General features: G+C 29.9%; 1 non-coding gene across 1 annotated transcript; it reads left to right on the top strand.

The window, feature by feature from the left end:
• The first annotated feature begins 15230 nt into the window (after positions 1–15230).
• Positions 15231–15337, top strand: LOC112098760. The gene has a single exon (XR_002905868.1). It is a non-coding gene; the product is annotated as a small nucleolar RNA R71 (small nucleolar RNA).
• The last annotated feature ends 1580 nt before the right edge of the window (positions 15338–16917 follow it).

The following is a 16917-nucleotide window of genomic DNA, read 5'->3' as shown; positions in this document are numbered from 1 at the left end:
CATAACAATCTTTCAGTGGTACCTATTCAATTCGGGGATATAAAATTTCTTTCACAGATAATGAAATTTAAAAAAAAAAAAAAGAAGATGAATGGAAATAATGTATATGAAAGATTGAAAATACTCATATGTGAACGTCAGCACAAATTTCGTGCGGAAAGATACCCTTTTACAACAATGTAAAGAGTGCTTCACAATGTTATAAAGGAATTTTCATGACTCATGAAAGATGTCGCAGAGAAATTAGAACACAAACCAAGGATCTACATTAACGTTCTCCTGAGATAAGAGGAAAATAGGAGCAAGAGAAACTCCGTCTTCATTTGGAAGCAAATATCTACCAACGGACGCTAAACCATATACTCTGAAAACATTTCCATCTTTATTTGTGACAAGATTACATGTTAGGAAAGAGCAACTAGCAAGGAGTTGTAACATTCGATCAAGTACTGTTGGGGCTTCTTGGTTATTTGTGAGCAGCTGAGATGCAATCTCAGAAGAAGAAAGCTAAGATGGACTAGCTTTAGCTAAAATCTCTAATACACCAAGCTTGATGATAGCTTTCATGGTCATGGGAAGTAATGAGCTGAGGGAAAGCTCCATGACCAGCATGAAATCTTCCTCATCGTTTGGTGGTTTCATGAGTTGGTCATGGAATGAACTCATCTTAATTCTTGGAGTAGGATTTGCTGAAATTAACAAAATGGCAATGGATGATGTTGATGTAGCGCTCAGTATATAACTATATATATACACGTATGCCCACGAGGCTGTGGTCGGGTTGGTAACAACATCAAGCTTGTAGCAGTTGACGCCTGGGTTCAAGTTGTGGGGGTAGTAAGGGGGAAAAATAAAAAATGTATTTGGGCTTTACCCATCCCCTTATTTTTTAAAAAAAAACTATATATATACACGTATATATATATTAGTTATAAATGTAAGTTTTGGTAGCTTTGTGGCTTTTACAATATGTAAATAGCCCCATTCATCACAATCATAGTTATGTCATGGTGTTTTTTAAAATAGAAATAGCACACCACATCAACCAATTGAAAACAAACGCACCACTTGGGCTTTGTAGCTCAATGGTGAACCATTGTCCTTAAAGTCAAGTATGATTATGAGGACAATGGTTCAATTTTCCATGAACTCAAACTCTCTCAATTAAACATAATTGTGTGAAGATTACTTGTAACGTCTTTCTCTCTTGCGAAATGCGAGTGGAGTAGAGACATCCCTCCCTCTGTGAGAGTATTTGGCTGGGCATATATTTCGTAGAATAAAAATGTAATAATGTAAGTTTCAGGTATGTATATCAAATGTAATAATGTAAGTCTCAGGTATATACGAAATGCGAGTGGAGTAGAGACACCCCTCTCTCTGTGAGGTGTATTTGGCTGAGCATATATTTCGTAGAATAAAAATGTAATAATGTAAGTTTCATGTATATATATCAGATATAATAATATAAGTCTCAGGTATATATATAATTGTAAATATCAGTATAATAATTTACTATCATAACAGTTATAAATATCTGTGTAATATAATAACTTAATTCTTAATACAATAACTTGATACTTAATCAGATAAAAAAAAAATTGAAAACAAACGCATCAGTGTTAACAAGGCAAGAAATCATTCACCATTTTGTCTTTTAAGTCTTCAATTTAAATGTTTCATCAGTCTTTTCAATTCTGAAATTACATTTTCTGTCCCACTCTCGATAGTGATCACAAAGATGGGAAACCTACTTTTTTTTTTTTTTTTACTCTGAAATATCATTGCAATTTGCACCAGCTTTGGCCCATAGGAGGCATTGGCTGCGTGTCAGTTTCCAAATGCATCAATTATTCTTTCATATCTGCTTCGAAAAAAGAAAGAAGAGCTTTCAATATCAGTATTTAAAATATATCGTTCTTCTAGACTTGTCAACAGCTGTAGCCCATATCCGCCAGGCATTAGATTTCAAACAAATTCATCAAGTTACCATCGATTGTTTACGCGTTGAATGAGTATTTATTTCCATTTTAAAATATAACCTATTTTCAAAGTAATTGATTATGGTCGTGATTCGTTTAATTATGGTCCTCATTCATTTTCAAAGTACCGATAGCTTTGGCCCTTGTTGTCAGGGGCGTAGCCAGCATAGGAACAGGTGGGGCATAGGCCCAGCTGGCTTTTAAAATATTTTTTTAATGATTATCTTAAAAATATATATTTTATTTATTATTTATAAAACTCCTCCATATCAATTGTGAAACTTTGAAAGTGCCACATGTAATTTAAAAACAAAAATTTCATACTGCCCCTAACTTAAATGTCTAAGTCTAAATAATTTGATTAGCTATTATAATTTCATAAAAATCAACAAAGACAAACAGTGGCGGATTTAGAAAAATAATTTACTGAGGGCTAAATTAAATAATAACAAAATGTAAAAATTGAAACTTAAATATATAAAATTTTTGGTAACCCACTTATAATTGTTCTATATGCGAGTTCATATTCTGAACACATTGTGCAATAGACTCATTATCAATACTATTAAATACATCTTTTTCTACACAAACAATCAAATTATCATTCATCCATTTATCTTCCATCCGATTCTGAAGTTCATTCTTCACAAATTTCATTGCTCAAAATTATATATATGAGTACTTATGTAAAAATAAATTAATTACAATTGAAAAATTAATTTACTAATAGTTATAAACAAAATCACTAAAAAAAGAAATTGTAAAAACTAGAATTAGTCACTTGAACAATTACAATTTATATAGAGATGTGTTGACCTGTGAACAAAAAATAAAATACGAAATTCTTAACTTAATTTGAAAAAAAAAAACGAAAAGAACATATTTATCTAATGCAAAATTGATGTAAATGCAAGTCGGTCCCACGTCCCACCCACTCAAGCCCACAACAATTAATAAATCACCCCCCTCTTGGCTTCTTCTCCTTTCGTTTTTTTCACTGCGATTCTAAGAATAAAGAACATAACTGATGCCTGCAACTTCCTCTTTTTTTTGAGACAATCTCTAATTACAAGTTTGGCACTCACAGTTCAATTTTGGGATTATAAATATTTTGGGCTGTGGGCTTTATTTTTTTAAGTAAAATTATTACTTTATAATTATTAAAATAATAGTTTAAATTTTAAAAAATGATGTTATCTAATAATTTTTACAGGGGTTATTTTAAATTTTAAATTTTGTTTTAAACAAAAAAAAAATTAGTGGGGGCTTAAGCCCCCAGTGGTCCTGCACTGCATCCGCCCCTGAAGACAAAGCGAGAGAACCACCTTTATCAAATAAAATCCATTAAAAAATCAATTAAAGTAAGTGAAATCTAAACTTTACTCTTTCTTTTGTCTCTTCCCTAGAATAAAATGTGGTGGGTGGAATCCACAGCAGATTATGCAATTTGCAGTGCTCATCAGTCGTCATTGGTGCGTGAATTTCTTCTCACTTTCTTTATTTGTATCGCTTGATGTTTTAAAATTGTAAGTTTATTAATTCTAAGTTTTTATTATTTCATTGTTTTTTACATTTTATAATTGCTAATTTTATTATATATTCATGTTTGATTTTTGTGTTTCCATATATGATTATTTTTGCCATTATTAAAAGATTTAAGAAGAAATTTATTTATTAAGATTAGTACACTATACAATGAAATTTTAATGAAGATCCATAATATTTTGTGTAGTTATGTAACTATAATTTTCATGTGTATTTTTTTTTATGAAGAAATTTTTCTTTGAACAATAAATATCATACTTATTCGATAAATATATTTCTTTGAACAATCATGGATAAATATTTAAGAAAGAATTCAGCAATTGCAACCTCATCAGGAAAAATGAGTGGCAATTCAAAAGAAAAAGTTAGTCTTAATTTGCATGATCTTCCAAGGGATCTCGGTTTACGAACAGTAATTTCAAAGTTAGATCCTAATATTTAAGATGAAGTTTGGAGAGCATATTTGCAAATTGGTCCTTTTCAACCTTAGAGCCATGATTTTCCTACTAGGTTGTTAGGAGAAAAATCACGACGATTTGTCTGGAGTTGGTTTGATAATTGGTTAGAATATAGTATAGTAAAGGATGCAGCTTTTTATCTTTATTGTTATGTTTTCAGGGAAGAAAATGGTAGTCAAGGGGCTGGTCCGGAGTTGGTTTGATAATTACCTTCAACCATAGCTATTAGATTCTCTTAGATACTAAGTTTTATTTTATAATTTTACTTGAATTTTTCCAATCTATCTAACACCACTATTCCCGTAAATATATGGAATATACAAGATTAAATTGTTAAACTAGGGACCTTTCATTTTTATTCTTTTCTAAAATATGTTCACTTCTTCTCCCATCAAGAAGAATATATATGCAAGGGAAAGAGATGGGTCATAATCGTTTAAATTTTGTTAACTATTGTAACATCTAGAGAGATATTAAGAATAGTGGAAGTTAATATAACTTCTCTTTAAACTACTCATATATTAAATTTTAAAATTTAAATAAATGTACTAATGATGATAAATATCAATAAGGACAAGAAGTTTAAATTAACTAAAACATAATTACCTAATGGTAATTATTACCACTTAAGGACACAAAAACGTGTCTTACATTCTCCCACTTTGTCCACCTCACTACAAACTCATAATCTTTAATTTTCTTTAAATGCTTTAACTTCATACTAAAACCAAAAATTGAAAACCATGAAACATGGTGGCAAGTTCTTTAAAAACAAGTACTGTCATCCACGCATTACAATATAGTCTTGTCCTAAAGTGAGTACTTAATGTGGAATATACTACATGAATAAGCTTCCAAATACTCATTCATGGTCCTTTTTTTATTTTCTTCAAATATATATACATATCATTGTTCTTTAAACCTTATGTATACAAAATCATATGAGATGACAATTTGATAATTTAAAAATTTAGAGTCAATTGAAAAACTAGTACATAAAAACATGGTATCTCACTTACATAAAATTATATAACAAAATTGCATCCCATGTGCTCTATATGTTCCTTATACAACTTCAGTGGTAATCCTTTCGTCAAAGGATCTGTAATCATCAATTTGGTATTGATATGTTCAATAACCACATTTTGTGATCTAATATGCTCTCTAAGAGCTAAGTACTTAATGCTGATATGCTTTCTTCCACTTCCACTTTAGTTACTCTTAGCTATAGAAACCATAGCTGAATTATCGCAATAGATCCTTAGTGGTCTGGAAATAGAATCAATAATTCCCAATCCAGTAATAAAATTCCTTGGGCAACTAGCCTGTGTCGATAGTTCACAACAAGATACAAACTTTACCTCGATAGTTGAGGTAGCAATTAATGATTGTTTGGCACTTCTCCAAGAAATAACTCCTCCAGCTAACAAAAAGATATATCCTAAATTTGACCTTTTAGTGCCAAAACAACTAGCAAAATCAGAGTTTGTATATCAAATTACCTCTAATTGATCAGACCTTCTATAAGTAAGCATGTGGTCCTTGGTTCTTTGAAGATACAGTGATACTTTCTTTGTAGTTCTTATGTGTTCCAAACCTGAATTAGATTGATATCTTCCCAACATTCTTATTGCAAATGCAATGTTAGGGCTTATGCAACCCAAAGCATACATTAAGCTCTGCATAAGGAATATTGGTCATCTGTTCCATTAGAATTTTATTCTCTGGGCACTTCTTCAAACTGAATTTGTCACCTTTGATAATAGGCCGTGCTAGATGAATAATCTTTCATACGAAATCTCTTAAGAACTTTATTGATAGGTTTCTTGAGATAATCTTAATATCCCTCGGGATCTGTCTCTTTGAATTTTTAAACCAATGATATAAGAAGCCTCAGTTATATTTTTCATATCAAATTGTTGTGAGAGAAGATATTTAACCCCATGAAACAAGCCCAAGTCACTTAAACCAAGCAAAATATCATCTACATATAGGACTAAGAAAATGATTTTGCTTCCACTAACCTCATGTTATATATATTGATCCATAATATTCTCGGTGAAACCAAATAAAGAAATTATGTCATGGAATTTTAAATACCACTAACGAGAAGCTTGTTTTAATCTAATGTTTACAAATTAAGTGATTATTTTCACTTAAGATGAGCCCTTTTGATTGTTTCATGTAAACCTCTTCCTTTAGATCTCCATTGAGAAAAGTGGTTTTTAAGTCCATTTGATGTAATTCCATATCAAAATAGGCCACCAAATGTCATGATTATCCGAAAAGAATCTTTCTTAAAGACTAGAGAGAAAGTTTCATGATAATCAATTCCTTCTTGTTGAGTGAATCCCTTGGTTACAAGTCAAGTTTTATATCTTTTGATATTGCATGAGGAATTTCTTTTGGTTTTAAAACCCATTTATGGCCAATGGCTTTTGCTTTTTTAGGCAACTCTACAATATTCTAAGCTTAGTTATTAGCCATTGAATCCATCTTATCCTTCATGATATTATGCCATAACATGGATTTACTACAACTTATGGCCTGTAAAAATGTAGTAGGGCACCTTCAGCACTAATGTCAATGTCAGATTCTTATAAGTATACAATATAATCAGAAGTAATTGCAAGTTTTCTCCTCCTTGTAGATCTTCTTAATGTTACATCAACATCCTTTTGAAGATGATTTTCAATAACTGTATCTTCAGGAATTAGTTATTGATAATCTTGTAAATCTTGAATTACAACTTATTTTCCCGAAGATTCAAGAGTAGATTCTATACTTGGATCTCGCTAAAAAACTAAGTTTCGAGATTGACTAATCCTATTATTTGTATCATTCTCTAGAAAATGTGCATTTCATGCTTCTACAATTTTAGAATTATAGGACGGTTAATAGAATCTATATCCCTTAGACCTTTTCGTATAGACAATGAAAATATCCTTAACATCCTAGGTCTAACTTTTTCTCTTGTGGATTGTATACTCTAACTTCAGTCGGACAACACCATTCATGCACATGTCTTAAACTAGGTTCCAACCTTTTCATAATTCAAGAGGTGTTTTAGGAATAGCTTTTGGTGGAACTCTATTTAACACATATAAAATAGTTTTTAGAGCTTCACTCTATAAGAATAATGGGAGACTGAAGTTGCATATCATACTCAAGACCATGTCCATTAATGTTTGGTTTTATTTTTCTGCTACATCATTTTGATATGGCAAGCCTGGCATTGTGTATTGAGCAACAATACATTCTTACTTTAGAAACCTAGCAAATGGACCTGGTTTTTATCCTTATCCCATGTACCAACTATAATATTCTCCACCTCTATCTAATATGATGATTTTAATTTATTTTCCTAATTATTTCTCTACTTCTACTTTCAAATTTTAAAAGCATCTAATGCTTCACCTTTATCATAAAAAAGTAGAGATATGTATAACATGAATAATTGTCAATAAACGAGATAAAGTATTTCATACCATTTAAGCACACTTATAGGCCACAAATATAAGTGTGCGTAATTTCTAATCTTTTAGAACTCCGTCTACCACCTTTCTTGGTCTTCTTGGTATGCTTTCCCTTAAAGCAGTCCACACAAGTACCAAGATTAATAAAGTCAAGAGTCTCAAGGATGCCATCCTTTATTAATCTTTTGATTCGCTCGATGGCGATATGACCTAATTCCATATGCCATAACATAGAGGAGTTTTCATTTAAAACACCTCTCTTAGTACTAATATTCCCGTGTAAAGTCATAAGGTTATAATAAAAAATAGGTTTAATTAAAGTTTAAATAAACTATCATCTAATATTGCATTACAAATAACAATAGAGTCTTTAAACAAATGAAAAGATATCCAAATGAAATTAAAAGTAAAACCAAGAGGTAAAAGTCTTGAAACAGAGATAAGAATTCTAGAAAATAAAAGAATATAAAAGGTTTTCCCAAGGTCTAAGACAAAGCCATTATTAAGACCAAGTCTGTAGGTCCACATAGCTTCACCATGTGAAGACATCTTATTTCTTGAATAGATTATACATTAACTGTTCATCGATTTCCTTTGGTTTAAGAAACCCGCATGGTATTCCCAACATTGATTGTAGAACCAGAGTCAATTCACCAAGTATTTTGAGAAATTTGAACCGTATTAGATTTGTAACATGCTAGAGATATATGATTACCTTTCTTTTCAAGCCAAGTCTTGCATTTGGGGCAAGCCTTCTTCATGCGTCTTTTCTTTTTAGAATAAAAGCACTTAATAACATCCTTGTTGACTTGATTAGAGATTTTCCTTTTCTTTTCCCCTTTGTCATTTTTCTTTCCGTGAGTCAATATATAACACTTTCCATCCTTTCTTGATTCAGCCTATCCTCTTTTTGCACAGACAAAGTCAAAAGTTCATTGATAGACCACTTTTTTTTATATGTGTTATAGGAGATTATGAAATGTCCATATTCAGATGGGAGTGAATTAAGGATAAAGTGAACTAAAAAAGACTTAGAAATGTCAATTTCTAAAGACTTGAGTTGAGCAATTGTATCTGTTATTTCAATATCCATCATTTCCATAATGTGCTCATGGATGGCTTTGGTGCCGTTGAAATATATAGATGACAATTTGCTCATTAAAGTGCTTGCTAATGCCTTGTCAGATGTCTCAAATTGTTGCTCAGTGGCATTATGATAATTTTTCATATTATCACAATTAGAAATAGACCTATGAATGCTTTTCCCAGCATGAGCCTTGATAAACATCATGCTTAAGCAGCTGGACCGCTCCCACCATTCATATGATGCTTTGTTTTGACTCTAGTGCTAAGTCAAGGTCCGTGCACCTTAATGCAAGGGGAATTTTCTCTTTCCAATCCTTAAAATTGTCACCACTTAGAAGAATGATGCGAGATGCATCATAGCTTGGAGCAGATAAAGATTGAACAACTACAAAACAAATAAGTAACAATTTGTAATTAAAGAGAAAGAAATATAGAAAATCTACACATGTAAATAATTTCAAAAATAAATCAATGCATCATTACAACTATCATGTGGGCAAAATTGCAACATTAATTCTATATAATAGAGCTGACATTTTATTTTTTCTTTTACTAAAATCCATTAGGCCTGTTGGCAACTAGATTTTCTTTTATACATTTATTTTAAGTAAAATAATAAATAATTGCTATCCCATTTTACTTAAATACAAATATTATAATCTCCCTATGGGGACAACCTATGATATTCTAATGTTTAAGTACAATCTTTGATGTCATTAAATATAATGTGTCCTAATTATTCCATTCTTATAATTTGAAGGTGCTGTGGCTATTCCTGAGTTTCTTAAATGTAACTAACTTCAAGATCGACATCTAAAATCAATTGCCAATAATGCATAAATAATGCAAAGGTAAACGAACAAAAATAGTACTCCAGATTCCATATAAAATCAAAATTTTCATAGAACAAGAATAAAGTATTCCAATTCATGTAAAATATATATAAGGAAAGTTAACACATCATTGTAGCATACCAATTTAATTATCTAGTGGCATAATAATCACTTATGTGAGCCACACATGCATGCAATCACATGCAAGCAGCCCTAACATATACATCTATAACAAATATAGAGGAATTTAAAAATGTATTATTGTTGTCTAATATTATTCATGCCACTAATATTAAGAACACTATTTCTAGTCCATTCAAAGAATTGAAAGCCAGATTTAAAGGAATATGCTTTAATGCCAAATATAATATTATTTGATTTGAAAAAAATCAAGCGGAAGCATATGAACTTACCTCCAACCAGAGCCATCAGATTCTCTAGGATACTAAATTATATTTTATAATTTCACTAGAATTTTTCCAGTCTATCTAACACCACTGTTTGTGTAAATAGATAGAATATGCAGGCTTAAGTTGTTAGACCAAGGACCCTTAATTTTAATTTTTTTCTAAAATTCGTTCACTTCTTCTCCCATCAAGAAAAATATAAATGGAAGGGAAAAAGATGGGCCATAATTCCTTAAATTTTGTTAACCACCATAACATGTAGAGATATATTAGGAGTATTGGAAGTTAATTTAACTTCTCTTTAAATTGCTCATATATTAAATTTTGGAATTTAAATAAATATAATAATGATAATAAGTATAAATAAGGATAAGAAGTTTAAATTAACTAAAACAAAATTATGAAATGATAATTATTAATTCTATTAGATGGGCCACTTGACACGACTCAAAAACATTAATTATTCCCAAGTATAAGAATATTTGGTTTTAATACAACTCGGTAAGTTCAGGGTCGATCTAGGGGAAAAAGTTTTAATTTGTTAATTTCTTTTAATGTATGTAAAAACTAAAAACAATAATTTGAATTCATGCTATTTAATTTAAGTAAAACTATGAAAATAAATTAGCTAGGGCTATGTAATCACTTTTAGTTGTAGATATAATTTAATAAATTCTTTTATTTTTTATTGTCCCAATATTAATTGTATAACTTAATATATTTTTCCATTAATTTTATTATGGATACTTTGTGGGCCAAAATTCAGTTTGTCTACAATAAGGCAAAATACAATTTTACCGTACTTGATACTAAGATATTAAGAATTTATTGTGCCAAACTCCCTTATTTATCTACAATAAATCAAAATTTTAAAATATAAAATATGGATAAAATTAAATAGAAAATAATTTAATTTTTATAATTAAAAATTTAATTTGATTAAATCATATTTTTCTATTAAGAGTTTCACATACCGTAACCATTATTATTTAGCTAAGTATAATTGAAATAAAAATAATTGTTAAAATTAAATTACACATAATTAAGATTAAAATATCTAAGATTTAAAATAAAACTAAATTTATTTATGAATTAAATTTCAAATTTCTGAAATAAATTACAAGAAAATTAAATACAAAAGAAAAGAGAAGAAATTTTGAAAACTAAGCCTTCCGTTTCTCATCCCTCTTCTATACTTCACTTTCTGTCTTATTTAGCTCTTTTTCTTTTTTTCCCCTTTTGTTGCTTCTCTCTTTGCTATCCTTTATCTTCTCTCCTTTTGCACTCCTTCGCTGCTCTTTTTATAGGCAGCTAGCAATCATTGTCTCCTCTTTTCTTATTGTTATTTTTATAACTATTATTGATAGTCAAGCGGCAGCCACTTGCCACTTGACTATCAATTGACGAAGTGGCTCTACTTTTTTTTTTTTTTTTTATTTCAATGTAATCCATCTTATGTGTCTTCCGCTTTCGCCTTTGATTTCCTTTTTATTTTTAAAATATATCTACAATATAAAATTAATATAAGATTAATATACCACAATTTAATTTAACATAAAATTATATTGCGGGATTATTAAGATAATTTATAAGTGATGAGTGCATTAATCAACACTGTAAGTGAAAAAAATGATAATTTTAACTTTTATTAAATGTATACTTTCTAGTGTTAATCACACATCTCACTCATCATTAGTTGACCAATCAAGTTAGTAATAAGAGCACAGATGAAGAGGTTTTTCACTGAAACTAGAATAAAATAATTCTTAATTGCATGGTTAATATAAAAATTATTCACATTTAACAAATTGATGGATTTTTTATGAATGTTCAGATGAGCAGTTGCAAAATCACCTAATAAGAAAATGAAAGTTTCCACGTAATTTAAAATTTTGGAAATTCTCTCTTGCATGCTTGAGACAACTAACTCTTCTTGAATTGGTGGCCCAAACAAGTATCCTAGAGGTTTTAAGGCTTTTGAGATGATGCCTACCACTTAGCTTCCTCTAATAAAAACAGCTTCTGAGACAAGTTTTGATAATCCTTGGTCACCTTCTCCATATACAAGGTGTAGTTTTCTCTCTGCTATAACACAACCAAGATTTATAGCTATATGAATGAACTCCTTGTATTTCCTATAGTGAAACTCAGAAAGCACACAAAGGTTCTTGAATTGTCTATTCGAAGTTGTTGCTATTGGAACAATCTTAAAAAATAATTTGTGAGTGTTTGAAAAAAAAAACTCTTATTTGAAGATTTTGGTGATAGGCACAGTCATACACATACGCATATGGGGTGGTAGGTTTGTCAAATGATACGTAAAGCTTTGGCTTATAATTTAAAAGAACACAGAAAAAGAAAATGGTAAAAAGAAAAGGCAAATAGTGATTAGATATAAAATCAACCATTAAAAGCAATAATGCAAAAGATAAAAAAAATATTAAAATAAATGAATATTTACTGGTAGTTGTGATTGTGGCTCACATTTTCTTACGGTTTTACATTGCACATATCCACTTGGACGCATCTCAATGAATCGTAGGATATCATTTAACCATTCTTTTCTTAGGCTATCTCTAATAAATTTAATTTTATCTTCATGATTTTCAGAAGTCATTCCTAAAGTTTTACAATATGGTCGATTGCAATCAAGTCATAAATAGTTAGGATATTTAGAGCCGAGTCAATTAGCTCTCTTTCTTTTAGCAAATGTGTTTTTACCAAAACTAGGCATGCAACAAACAAATAGATTAAAAAACTCACTTGCCAATCGAATTTTTACTTCAATTAACCAACAAACGTTAGAAAGAATTTCATTGATCATCAACAAAAGCAATCATTCACCATGAGCTTTGTAAATTTTTTTAAGGGCATTTTGTGGGAGAGAATGAAAACGCATATGCAATTTACGTTGTATTTCTTCCATACTTAATTTTGGGGTTTCAGTTATTATAGGAAACTAAAGATACTAGCTTAGGAAATCATGGAATACTTCCACCATTTATATAAGAAAATGAATCAAAACATACCAAAAAAAGAGTCAATTATGCGATATCAAGTCAAACATAAAGACGAACAAAATAAAAAAAAATGAAATCACACAACGTACAAACAATGGATATAATCAAATACTTAACTCACCTTCGTTCTTTTAATCGAGTTAACCTTAAGCTCTAATTGAAAACCATATATACTACCCCTCTATTTACTTAAGTTGTCTTTCTAGATTTTCAACATAGGATACTAACATTGGTGGTTGTAAATCCCAAATAAAATGGACTTACAAAATCGTATTAGGCCTCTTAGATGCAATTTCACACATAAACATTCTCCAAGATATTTGAAAATCATATTTCTTATTATGGTACTCATGACATATACTAAAACTGATGAAATGGAACACAATTGCCAAATAAACACATTTAAGCAAAGAACACCATAATCTGAATGATTTAAGATACTTAAGAAACTCAAATAATTCAAATAATAAAATAACTATAAAAAAAGTTAAATCATCCATTAAAAATGAAAAAAAATTAATCAAGATTTGGTGGGTCATTCAAATTTATTTCGGTATCTTCTTCACGTGGTTGGTATTCCAAATATGGTTTTAATCTTTGACCACTAACTTTAAATATAACATCTTTTCTTGGATTCTTAATATATGTGGCCCCATATGGATATATATTTTTTTACAAGAAATGAGCTAGTCCAGTTTGACTTTAACTTCCCTAGAAACAAATGAAGACGAGAATTATAAAACAACATGTTTTGACCAATCTCAAAAAAATTCTTTTATCATAAACAGCTTTGGCTCTTGCCTTGATAATTCTTGAATTCTCATATGCATCATTACTTAATTCCTCAAATTCATTCAGTTGTAATTTATGCACCTACCAACATCATCAAGATATGAATTAAATGCTTTAATATTCCAAAATGATTTGTGATTAAGTTCAACCGATAAGTGATAAGGTTTACAGTAAACTAATTGATAGAGTGACATTCCCAAAGGCATCTTAAATATAGTGCGGTATGCCTAAAGTGCATCAGCCAATTAAAGAGACCAAGCATTTGCTAATTGGGTTAACAATTTTTTCAATTATTTTTTTTATCTCTGTACTTGCTAATTCAACTTGATCACTTGTTTAAGGATGATATCGGGTAGCAATTTTACTTGTAATTCCATATTTCTTCATTAAAGACTCAAATAACTTGTTACAAAAATATTTACCTCCATCATTGATAATGGCTCGAAGGATTCCAAATTTAGTCAAAAGATATTCTTTTGAAAAATGGATCACAGTTTTATGATAGTTGCGACGACAAGAAATTGGGGTTTAAAGGCATTGTGTTTTGTCTTGAGTTGGACCTTAATATTTGATGATTCTTACATATTTTTCAAAAAACATGTAAATCTTTAAATAATATAGATCAACAAAATCCAAACTTTAGTACTTTTACAGCTGTCTTCTTTGAAGAAAAGTGGCAACTACTTGCTTGATGAAAAACTTAATTAGTAGTACTTACCTCGTTGTTTGGTATGCATCTCTAAAAAAATTGATCTGAACAACACATAAACGGGTATAGATCATCTCAGTAAAAACTTTTCACTTTGTTAAGAATTTCTTCTTGTCCTGGGAGTTCCAATTAGATGGCATTTCACTTGTTGGAAAATAATTAACAATGTTAGTATACCAAGGCATATTATGTACGGAAAACAAAAATTTATCAGGGAAAGAATCATTAATGGATATTGTATTAATTGATCACTCATTTGTAAATCTTAAAAGATGGCCTGCAATAATATTTTTGGCTCCCTTTTTGTCCTTGGTTGTCAAGTTGAATTCTTGAAGTAGCAAAACCCATCCTATTGATCTTTGATTGGCATTCTCTTTAGACATTAAATATCTAGCGGTAGCATGAACAGAATAAACAATAGTGAATGAACAAATTAAATACGAAATAAGTTTATCGAATACGAATATTATCGCAAGTATTTTTTTCAAAGGTGGTGTAATTCATTTGGGCATTATTCAAATTTCTACTTGTGTAATAAATGACAACGGGCTTACCTTCTTTTATTTGCCCTAGAATAGCTCTAATTGCATAATCACTAACATCTCACATTAGCTCAAAAGACAAAGACCAATCAGGGGGTTGCATTATAAGGGCAAATTTTAAAAAGACTAATTATATTTTCAAAGGGCTTCTGACAATCTTCGGTCTACTCAAATAATGTATCTTTTATCGGGAGGTTACAAAGTGGTTTAAATGTGTCACTAAAGTCTTCTATAAACCTTTTATAAAACCCGTCATATCCTAAAAAGAAATGGACTTCCCTAATTGTCTTTGGTGAAGGTAATTTTGAGATGACTTCAACTTTAGCTTTATCAACTTCAATTCCATTAGAAAACACTACATGGCCTGCGTACAACAAGGAATTCCATGATGAGGACATCTCATGAGTAGCTCCTTGAATCTTTTCCATGCATCATACAATTTTTCATCTTCAAGTTGATGGAAAGATGTGATCTCAATCCTCAATTTTGTATTCTTGGTCGGTGAAAAGTATTTCATAAAAAATTTGTTAGCCAAATCATTTCATGTAGTAATGAAGTTAGGTGGCAGAGAGTTCAGCCATACTCTTGCTCGATCCCTTAAAGAAAACGGGAAAAGTCTGAGCCTCAATGCTTCCTGTGATGTTTCAGTAATCTTGAAAATATCACTTACTTCCAAAAACAACTTGAGATGTAAATGAGTGATAACCCTATGAAATGAGAGTTATCGTGACTTTTTATTTTTAAATCAATATTACTTAGAGAATAAATGATATGTTTTTGTTGCATTTTAGTTACATTTTGCATGAATAGTCATTTAAGTTTAATTTTGATAAAATTCATATGTTTTTAGATTATTGTGTGCTCTAATTATGTGCATAATTGTAGGTGACCAAGAAACTCAAATTTCGCGAATGGAATATTGTAGCAAGAGGTGTGCAAAGTTACAAAAGAACTTGGATGTAATGGAATTAAAACAAGCCTGTAATAATGAAGATGCTAGAGCAATATGTTGTAGTATTGTTGCTGTAGCAACGACTAAAGCAACGATAAACGAGATTTCGCACATTAGATAGAAAATTACAATCTAAAGTTTCCAAAAATAAGAGATTCACGGCCATACGTTTCTGGTAACCCTAATTTCAACTTATAAAAGGAGCACATTACAACGAAAAGGGGGGCCGTCATTAGAGAAGATGAGAGAGAAATAACACAAGAAAAAACAAACTGAGATCAAGAGAGAAAAGTAAGGAAGGCAACAACAAATTCAAGAAGAACACCGAGCGAATTTCAACACCTGTTCTTGTTCTCTTGTTTCTATATTGTTATGAAAATTCACTACAAGAAAATAAGCAATAGATGACAGAAAATAACTGTCATAAAAGGAAAGTGTATGACAGACAGTTCATTCATCATCTATGTCATTGTCATTAATTTATGACAGAATATTTTCTATCATGAATTCATGATTGTATTTCATAGTCATATATCCGTCATACAATATTTTAAAGTAAAAAAATAATTAAATTAAATTAAAATTTATTTAAATTTTCGGGCCAATTTTTTTAAATTTTTGGTGGAAAATTCAATTATTATTTGAAAATTTATTATTTAATTTTGGCAAAAAATTATTTATGATAGAATATATGATGACTTTTTCCCGTCATAAAGTTTTGATTTTTTAAAATTATATTATAATTATAATTTATTAATGAATTCTTATTTACAAATTTAATTAATTAATAAAATGAATATCATAAAAAAATTAATATTAATTAACATTCATTCAATCCAACAAATTAATTTTAAAAAAAAATAAATCTAATATCCAATGTGATCACCACCAACACATAGTAAAATATCCCAAATTGAAAAAAATCATCCTAAAGTATTAAATGACGGTTAAATTCCAATCAAACTCTAAGAAAATCAATAAGAATTCCGGCCACCAAGCCAAGTTACCCAACAAAACTTCCAAAGATTAATGCAAGTACTCCAACAACAAGACTTCTAGTAAGACTTCCAGTGAAAATTCCAGTAACAATACCATCTTCTCCGTTAAGGCTTCAG

Source organism: Citrus clementina, unplaced genomic scaffold (assembly GCF_000493195.1).
Source record: "Citrus clementina cultivar Clemenules unplaced genomic scaffold, Citrus_clementina_v1.0 scaffold_5, whole genome shotgun sequence".
NCBI classification, from domain to species: Eukaryota; Viridiplantae; Streptophyta; class Magnoliopsida; order Sapindales; family Rutaceae; genus Citrus; species Citrus x clementina.
The sequence above is the reverse complement of the archived record's forward strand: the minus strand, read 5'-3'. Positions and strand labels throughout refer to the sequence as shown.